At 45.9% G+C, this 10381-nt stretch overlaps 1 protein-coding gene across 1 annotated transcript in view; it reads right to left on the reverse strand.

Moving 5' to 3' along the window:
• Positions 1-9873, reverse strand: part of COL6A3 (collagen, type VI, alpha 3) — a 97265-nt gene extending 87392 nt beyond the window's left edge. Inside the window, exon 1 of the mRNA XM_008586105.1 lies at positions 9798-9873. The gene's annotated coding sequence lies outside the window, so the exon portion shown is untranslated. The remainder of the gene's footprint in view (positions 1-9797) is intronic.
• Between the last annotated feature and the right edge of the window lie 508 nt (positions 9874-10381).

Genomic DNA, 10381 nt, shown 5'->3' on the forward strand with positions numbered 1-10381 from the left:
TGTCCAAAGTCGGTGGGGTGGAGAAAAATAAAACCATAAACAGGAGAATGAATGCCAAGACCCACTGTGGCTTTGGATTTCCAAAGAAAGTCAACAAAATGTGTCACCTGTGATGAGACAAATCCACCCAGTGATTTAGATTCTGAGAACTTGAAGCCATGATCTCAGCAGCTAAAACAGAACCACCTGTCAACACAACTTTCTCTTGGAAACGTTTCAGTGGCGTGAAGGGAAAGTCGCTCTGATGGGTTTGGGAGGCCAGTCCTCAACAGAGCACACTCCCTTCTGCAATGAAGTGGTGGCAGAGGGTGGTGACAACAGCAGTATAGCAAAAGCATGGTCCAATGTTCTTGGCTTGAAGTGGCCAACGCCTGTTGGACACACATATATACAACATAGGAGTCTCCAACTCTCAGCGCTTTGGTTCAACAACGTTCCCAAGTCCCAGTCGAGTCCCAGCCACATCAGGGCTCAGGGCACGCCCCACTGCTGGGCTGGCTGGGCTGTGCCCGCACTGAGGAGGACGCCGCCGCGCCACAGGCTCAGTGCTGCCCTCGCTCTCTGGGAATCCCCGGAGCCCTTCTCTGCCCTGGGAATCTTCCAGATCTTTTTGTCAAGCTCTATCTTCCTTCCTCACACTGTTAGACCCCTTCCTGAGTTTTCCTTTTAAAAAATAAAAAAAATTGAAAGCAAGTACAATATCTCTGATTTTTTTGTGTCCTCAATTAATTGATGGCATACATTTCAGAATGTAATACAAATCTTCTGGGAGATCCAGTTCAATTACTATAAACGTTTAATCCATGTGTGAGTAGTAGTATTAACTATAAACGTTTAATCCAATTGTAAGTAGTAGTATTATCTGAGAATTAGAGCATAAGAATATCACAGGGCCTCATCGCAAAGCACTGGACTTTGTAATCCACGTGGGAGAAAACAGGACACGATGAGGTCTGTCGGGCCACTGCTGACTCTGGGGGCAAGAGCTGCAGACGCCTCTGCAGGTGACATCGGCAGAGAACAAGAGGGAGCCGTGCCTCGAGCAGTTTTTTAAACAGTTTTTTAACCAACCCTACACCTCATGTGGTGGACTCCTTTGAATCCACTAATTCTGTCGTACATTAAACACTGAGCTGGGACACGATCAGGCAATTCCAAAATCCTTTCTAGTCTGCGATAGCGGCTCAATAAAATCTAAATAGTAAGAAGGCGAGACCTGTAATCTTTTCGAACCACCCCTCGCTTACTTCAACCGTTCTTGTCGTACATTAAACACTGAGCTGGGACACGATCAGGCAATTCCAAAATCCTTTCTAGTCTGCGATAGCGGCTCAATAAAATCTTAATAGTAAGAAGGCGAGACCTGTAATCTTTTCGAACCACCCCTCGCTTACTTCAACCGTTCTCTGAGCAAAATGAATTTTAAATTGGTCGAAAATCAGACGTAAGGACTTTTATTTCCCAGATAATAATCTTTAGAAGAGTAGCTCCCTAAATGAAGTGCTTCCTGCTGAGACACCAAGCAATGAAATAAATCCATGGTGCACGGGAATTATGTTTCCAGAGTCCACCCAGGTATTGAGGGAAGAGGAGGGGAGGGCAGAGAAGGAGAAGGTGGGGGCGAGGGGGAGGGGAGGAAAAGCTCTTCCAGCTCCAAGCAGAAGGACAGGAGATGCTGCCTGCAGGATAATGAGTTATCCAGGCCCCACTGGTGACTAATCAACCCACGTGGTTTGGTGGAGCTGAGTTCCCAGGTGGGAAAAATGTCTCAGCTCCACACATTTTCCTGCCATTGGGCTTAGGAGCCGGTCATGTGGCTCATGGGTTCCTAGCCCAGCTGTTGAATATTTGTTCATGTTTTTGTTTGCAATTAAAATCTATTCTATTGTTTATCACGTCCTGGAATCTCAATTTTTAAAACCAAATTTCCTGGCAGCAAATTCTGGAAAATTTTTTCACTTAGATTATTAAAAGATGTCAAACACCATCTCCCAAATGACCACCCGCCTTGCCCATTTTAATAAGGGGGAGCGAGGCAGCCATCCCGCCTCATTCCGCTCTTACCCTCCCCCACCACTCTGGGAGGAGAGACCGGACAGCCGCGGGAATATTCTCTGGGCTTCCAGCTCCCAGGTGGGGCGTCTCCCCCTCCTCCACACAATCCAGTGGCTGCTTTTCCATTTTACAGCTGAGGAACTGAAAACAGGTGAGGCAGGGTGATGTGCCCAAGTCACATAGATAAAGTGAGAAAGATCCAGAATCCAACCTAAGTCTGCATTCTCAAAGCCCAAGGGAAGAAAACCCAGAAACCCTAGAGGCTGTGCTGGGTTTGACCCAGGTCTCAAGGAAACTCCCCAGGTCTTCTGGGGGAAAAATAGACTTCCTTGGTGGTGAAAAATAGACTTCCTCGTGGACACAGAACCTGATTGTCTGCTGCTGTTCTTTCACACATGAAAAAAAGAAAAGTTCTACCTCATTCTAAAAAAGATTTGAGGTGCCTTTTCCCATTTAGTTGCTTTCCACTTGAAATCTGAAGATACCTCGTATTACTAAGGTTGCCCTACACAGCCCTTCAACTTGAAACCATGTTCAATCATATTCCAGGGACTTTCCCAAGCTATTTTGCAATTCTGTGAAATTAGTTTTCATTTAGCCTACTCAAAAGCTTTTTTATTTTCCACGTCTGGAAATCTTTTTTTTAAGAAAGAGATCCACACAAGCACACAAGGAAATACTTTTAAAACAAAGGCTTAAATATATCCAGAGCTCCCATTTTGAAGTCATTTATTTGGTTTTCTCCAAGCACTGCTTTTTAAAATCTGGCTTTTCCTCCTATCAAGTTCCAGGACTTCTGTTAACTCTTTAACTGTCCTGTCTAAAGTGGGAGCTGCGGAAATAGCCAGAAGCCACAGCTAGAGAGAGCCGTGTGTACCACTGCGAGATGAAAAGTCCAATTTCAGCAAACGCCAAGCTCCCATCTGCCCTCACGTTCACCACACCCTTTGGGAGCACCCAGGTTCTCTCTCTTTTTCCCACTTTTCCCCTCTTTCTTGCCTGAATCCTGGGAAAGGAGTCCCCATTCTTGTCCCCAGGCAGGAAACTAAGAGAGGATTTATTAGGTCCTCCAGTTAGGGGAGGAGAGTGAAATTTAATAGGCTATTGCTGTTTGAAAGATCTTTGGGGGATTCCTCAAAAGCAAATGATTTGGAACAGCTCTAAGAAAACCCCTTCAAAGTAATACATCGAAATTTGTGTTTTTTACTATTTATTTTACAACTCAGATCTTTCATTTCTATTCTATGAAAATACTCTCGAACAATGATCTGTTTGGCTCAGACTGTGAATGTGCTTCCTCTGATAGCAAAATTTTAAAACTCTTTCGAGCATGCATGGTCATTCGACGTTTTGGTCATCTTGTTAGAAACTGAGTAGCTGACTCGAGATCTGCTCTTCCTGGTAAAATCTAATACAGAAATACCTCATCAGCACCTCACATATTTTAATAAAGGAATGCAGAAAGAGAGGGGTCGGGCATCCCCTGGCAATCAGCCTCCTCCATGGTGAGAGATCAGGTGAGTGCGTGCAGAACCCCAGCCTGGAACAGGGCAAGCTGCTCAGAGGTTAGTTTCCTTCCCACTATAAAGGCAACTTTAAGAAACACCAGATGAATTGCCCAAATATTTGGGAATTTACTTAAAAACATGTTCTTAGCATCCAAGATAATAACCATGAAGTAGAAAGTTCCATATCTGCTGTGGTTTGGAAAGCTAGACGCCACCACGCAAATGTAAAAAACATTCTATGCTCTGAAATATATGGCAGCCAGACAAGACTTTGTATACATTTACACTGATAATTATAAACATTAGGCAGAGTCTAGTTCAGTTTTAACATTAAGGAAGAGAGTGCTTTGAAAGAGAGTGCTTAAAAAATGCCTTGAAAGAAATTTTACAAACACCCATTCCATCCCAGCCCTGGGACACATGGTACTGTCGGGTCCGGACGGGTGCCCGGCATGTACTCCTGTCTCTTCCTTTCTTGGCAATGGACTTCAGCGCTACTGACCTCTCCAAAACCATGGTGTTCCATTGTAGAATTATTACTGCAAAGTGGCTAAAATGTTCTCACATTGTAAGGAAAACTTAAATTTTTTGCTTGTTTTCTAGTCTGATTCATAATCAAGTAGAGAACAATTATTCTTTAAAATAAAGACCTTCCTAAAAAATTTACTTGAAACATCTGACAAGTTATTGTCAATACTGGATTTAATGTAATAACCTGGAAGAAATCTACTTCCTTACTGTTTCTATCAGTAATGGTCAGTTGATATCTCCCAGATCACTTTTTTACATGTAAAATAAGGCTAACTGCCAGATGCTTGAACAAGGCAGTGGTCCTGCAACTACTACCTTCCATCTGTCACCCTGGGCTCTGACTGCTCACGGGTTTCCTGCACCCTGCATTGGAAAGAGTTCAGACACGAAGCCCACTGTGTGTCTTTGGGGACATCTGTGGGTTTGTCTGAGCTGGCTCTAACTCTGGGTGCTGGCACTGGACTGCTGAATCAACTCATGAAGATTCCAGAAGTGAAGAACCAGCTTCCTGGAATGGTTTCCCTTGAGATCTGAGTCATCTCCAGCTGCTGTTCAATTTTTTAATTTTTAGATTCAACCGACCCATGAGCACTTCCTTTGCGTAGCCAGTTCCAGGTGCTCTGGGTCCATGAAAATTGAATGTATAGCCCACAACGGAGACAGGGGATTTTACAGAAATATTTCCCACGTGCTTTTCCCTGGCCACTCCCAACTTTCAAATGTTTCTCTGTAGTTTATGAGTCTTAAACTTCAGGAAAACAGTGGGTTTATGCTATGCTAAATGCAGCCAGACCCCTGCAAGACTAACAATTTGCCTTTGGGAGAGGGTTTGGCAGAACTTTTCATTATTTGTTTTATTTTTCTTCTCTCCTTTTTCTTTCCAATTTTTTTTTAAACAACTGTTACGCCATGCTAAATCAACTTAAAAGATGCTACTCCAAAGAAGACTGGTAAAGGGCAAGAATGCCTTTCTCCACATGACACTGTAAAATATAAAAGGCTTGTCCCCCTTTTAATGTGCCGGGTCCCAGATATCTGCTCATCAGAATACATCAGACATGTGCAGAGCCCTCAGAAAACATGGGGTTTGCTTCTGCTTCTTGCGCTGTGGCCTTAGCACTGAGCACTCCCCTCTCTGAGCTCCGTTTTTTCATCTGAAGTGTAAAGGGTGTGCAGAAAGCATCCATCTAGATAGTAATTTTTTGATATTTCAGAGAGCCAAATAGAAATCACATATTTGCCAACCAGAAGAGCAGTGATTATGTCTTAGTCATTTTTATCCCTTCCCCTGACCTTAAAGCTTGGTACATAGAAAGTTTAAATGGATATGAGAACACAGAGACCCACTAAAGAGTTAGGTGTCTTTGTGCTGAGCTCGCATTCTGTACCTCGGGGTCATAACACTGGTTATCTCAGGCTAACAATCGTAAGTCTGAGAGCCAGTAATAATTTTTATTAACAAGTATTTAAAATGGGATGTTCCTAATTGTAGTTTGTACAATTTTTTTTAAAAAGTATGTCATAACCAGTTGTCCATTAGGCAAAAATAGCAAAAAGCAGGTAAGGAAAAGTTTGGTAGTTACAGGATCAGTTCATTTTAATAATACTTCCAGTTCTAAAATTTGAAAATTCTGCACAGCTACAGCATGGCCTGAATATGCAAACTTGCTTTGGTTCCCAAGCACCTGACTTTTGTAATTAAATACGGGTAAAATGTTTCCTTTAAAATTTCTCATTTGCTTAATGCCCTTGTAATGCAAGGCATTGTTTTAGAGCACAGAATGCCTCATTTGAAGGAACGATTTCATCTCAATACACTCGCTCCTGAGCATAGAAGAAAAACAAAACTCTAAATTTATGTCCACTTCAGATACTACGAGCAGCCACATTAACAATAATTATAATGATAAGGTATTGGAACAGTCTCTGGGTCGGTTCTCACATTACCCACCAGCTCTGCTCAGGAGTGCATCCCTGAACCCCGCTGACTCGCTGCAAACCTGAAGCCCCACCCTGAGAGGCTCCAGGCACCACCTTGAGACTTTCGTGGCACTCAGAGGGATACACTGCCCTCTGGAGGACAGAAAACCAAACTGCATTTTCAGAAAGGGCTGTCCCAGGATGAATGTGCGAATTCAACATTTCATCTTCTGTCTAAAATAGACCCCTGAGACCACGATGCATTAAAAATCATATTTTCAAAAATTAACATAATGAATTCCTGAAGTAAATCCCTCTTTCCAAAATCAGGACCTGTGGGGACTCCCTGAGAATAAGACATTCATTACCATAGTTTAGAGGGAGCAAGCAATGTCTTTTATTTAAGGAGTAGAATTGCCTCCCTGAATTTTTATAGTGAAAACAGAGAAACTATCTAGAAACAGAGGAATGAAAGAATAGCCCATGTCCAGTTCACGTTGTCCAAACTAGCAGGAAACTTTCAAAGCTCCCCTGCTTTAAAACTTTAACCATTTGGGGCTTTTGTTTCCTTAGCTAGAGCTACTAGTAGGATCCTTTTAAACATCTGGTCACTCCTCAGATTGTCAACTATTTATGTAGCAGTGGTGTGTTTTTTACTGTCTGCTTGCCACCACCAGGACACTGTGAAGAGTTTGCTCCCATAGGTCAGCATGGAAAAGCTGCCTGGTACACAGCGTCCCATTCAGATAGGAAAACTCCTGCAATTCTTCCCCAAGAGAGACCAAATCCTCAGCTTCTTCTAAAAGGAACAGTGACAGAAACTAATTTTCAAATAAAATTTTTTGCAAAAGTTGTTAGCATGCCTGCAAGAAAGTCTCATGCAACAGAATTCGTGACTTGCTGGTGAATTTTAAATCCTAAACGTGGAATTTCACGTAAAAGTGGGTGGTGACCAGACCGCTGGTAAAGACTACACTTCATCCAGCTGTCCAAACACTCCGAGAAAGGAAACAAATTCAGCCTCAGTGGCAAAAACTCTCCACCAACTTCCAAGAGGAAGGACGTCTTATTTCAAATTGGCTTTAAGTATCGGCGTCTGTGGGCTCCACACCCAAAACTAAGGTCAGGATTCAAAGCGTCATTTGAACCACAAATCGATAATCAACAATCAATTGAATAGAGGGGCTTCTTCCTACTTTATTATCGGTGATATATCAAATTCTACAATATGAAATCACAGAATGCACTTATGATATGAGATGTAGAGAATCCTTAGCACTTCGGAAGTAGCAAAGTGCAGAAGCAAAGACTATTATCCAGAGAGATGCTAACCTCGTATGAAAAATATCACTAAGAACCCAGATTTGAATATTTGCCATATATCCCATCACCTGAGTGCCACAATCATGGTGGGGTGGGGCACACGCCCTCCCAGTGGAGGAAAAGCCTGGCCACGGGCTAACATTCCAGAGGCTTCCCCAGCTATCTCCCAGGAAGGTGCTGTGGGTCCCATCACCTGAGGGCCACAATCATGGTGGGGTGGGGCACACGCCCTCCCAGTGGGGGAAGAGCCTGGCCACGGGCTAACATTCCAGAGGCTTCCCCAGCTATCTCCCAGGAAGGTGCTGTGGCCAGACCCTCCAACTCCCAGATAGGAAAAAACCAGGACAGCCACACTTCACCCCCCACCGTGGCATTCCCCCCAACCCTCTTTCCCACCCAATGTCTGCTTAATATTTTCTCACTGCCAGGAGTGAGGGAAAGAGAGAACAGGAAAGCCACACTTCACCCCCCACCGTGGCATTCCCCCCAATCCTCTTTCCCACCCAATGTCTGCTTAATATTTTCTCACTGCCAGGAGTGAGGGAAAGAGAGAAATAAACCTCATTTTACTAAAAAAAACTTTGCCTCAATAAAGAAGATGTCCAGACACACAATTAGTCCTATATCTTGGATTTCTGCAAAAACCCAACTCCCCACCCTTATGCCTTCACCCTCAGCAACAAGCCCACTACAGAACCAGGCAAAGTCAGGTCCCATCCCTAGGGGCCCTCCACACCCTGGAGGTGGCCCGAATATGGGAGGCTTATTCTGGTATTCCAGGCACAGAGTGACACTCCTTCCCTGCGGTCCAGCTCACTTCTCTCTGCATTAGTTGGTAGATCCTTAGGGAGCCTAAACCAATCTTCCCATTACTTTTAATAGAATGTGACAGGAGGAAATCCTCTTCTGGGGGAGCAAATCAAATAGCACATCCCAAATCTAGTTGTAAATTAGTTTGCTTGGTCTATTGCTCTCCTGCAATGGTGAAAGATTTTACTGTCATCTCAGCCACTCACTCTGTTGCTTGGCAAGTAATTTAGCATCTCAGAGCCTCTGATTCTTCATGTTTAAAACCAGGGAAGGACTACATCAGTGGCTTCCAACCAACACTCTCTTCCATTGTCTTTAGCCCAGCAAAGAACTCAGAAGTTCAGTAATGTTGTCAGCCGCCAACCAACCAATTTTAGAGATCACTTTCATTAGTAGCCACATAATTTTGATTTTAAAGTCATTTCTGTTCAGTTTTTTTGCAGTATTGAGAATGGGTCCCCTGGGAAGTTGTGGGATCTCATGCTGAGGATACCCCATAGGAGCTCCCTTGCTGCTCTCAGTGCTGTGGTTCTCATCTGGACTCAGCTGCATGGAGGGAGAGAAGTTGGTGGGCAGGGGATGCAGGATACTCTCCTACCCCCAGAGAAGTCTGTTCTTGGGGTTCAGACCAGCCTCTACATTTGTTTCCTGGGCTTGCTGTGAAAAGCTGGTCCTTGGACCACTCCCCGATACTCCACGGGGCCCTCCCAGTGACCCCACCCCTGCTTCCATCCCGTTCGATTTTCTAACAGAGTAGGCCCTTGAAACAGATCCCCAGCAGGCTGGCAACTGTCCACAAACACTTTCCACCCTCAGTGAGAGAGAACCTGAGCCCCACCCTGTGTCCTCCCAGCCAGGGAGCAGCCATCGGGCCTCCTAGCTTGGCACTGGCCTTACATCTGGGCAACACAGGCCAGCCCTGAGGCCCCACGAGCCCTGCCTTATCCATTTGGTGTGTTCCCCAACACCAAAATCCTCTCCTCTTCTGACCCTGCAGCTCCTTATAGCAACCCCAAAGGACAAAGTCTTCAACAGTGACTTCAGGCTCCTGGAAAGATAAAATCCTGATAGTGCTGACAGAGTGACTTGGGGTGTGGCCCTGAGCCTGGGCACTAGAGTCACCCATTCTCGTGTAGGTGACAAATGTGCTCCACTGCCCCTTCCCCGGGGTGGCCCAGGGCAGAAGTTGCGCTGGATGCACCCTGACCTGGTGTCTGCACTCAAAGAGCCCAGAGAGGACCTCCCAGAGCAGCCGCTCGACAGCTCTTGCCGCCCTCGACAAAGACACTTCTGCAAACAAAGTAGGTTCCAAGTGGGTTTTGGAAGCAGGAAACAACTTCCAGTAAATCACGAGCCGAACCCTGCCGCAGTTGGGAACCACAGGCAGAGCCACAGCCTGCAGACGCACAGCTGAAAACCAGTCCCGCTCTTAGGCAGCCCAGGATCGTAACCAAGTTAAGGCAACCCAGTTGCCACAAAGTGAGAAAGAAAAAAAAAACAGCAGAATCTTCCAGAGAGCTAAAACACGTACGGAAAAGTGACAAACAGAGTGAGCAGAGGGGCCCCTAGAGCCACCTAGTAACAGCCCCTCAGGTTCCGAGCCTCTCCTTCTCGCCCGCTAACCCGGGAAACAGGGCAAATCGCACTCACCCCTGAGCAAGTCTGCAGACGTGCGTGTCCCTGGCCTTCCAGATTCAGTTCTGTTTGGACAGGATGCACATGTTCCCCGTCCCCGCGTCTCCTTTGCTCTCCGCAGCCTTTCCCACCACAGTGCAGGGGGCTCCGAGAGCTGCAGAGGCGAGCTCCTCTGGCCGTCCTTGCGGGCGCCTGGAGCCCAGGAGAACTGAGCGGCCTGTGGTGCAAGACTGAGCTCCACACTGGACCGGGGCCAGGGATACAGTCAGGGCTTCCTCCAGCTCCTCCTCCTCCCCTCGTCCCTCCCCTCCGCCCGACCCCTCCTCTCCCCCTCCCCACCACGGGACTGACCCAAACTGTAAATGAAAACCAGACTCCTGCGCTCTGTTGCTTCTGGCCCCTGCAGCGGGCTGATGTCACCCTCTGAACGCTGTCTTCACCCTACAAGCCTTTAGGTGGACTTCTGCAAACCCCAGCTCTTAAAAAAAAACACCACTTCTACTTGTCACCTTTTGGGCTGGGCCCCTGGTGGCAGAAAGAATGAATTTTGGAATGTCTTCATGGGTATCCATGGTTCTCCTGCAACGTTTTCCAACACC

Source organism: Galeopterus variegatus, unplaced genomic scaffold (genome assembly GCF_000696425.1).
Source record: "Galeopterus variegatus unplaced genomic scaffold, G_variegatus-3.0.2 Scaffold3830, whole genome shotgun sequence".
Lineage (NCBI taxonomy): Eukaryota > Metazoa > Chordata > Mammalia > Dermoptera > Cynocephalidae > Galeopterus > Galeopterus variegatus.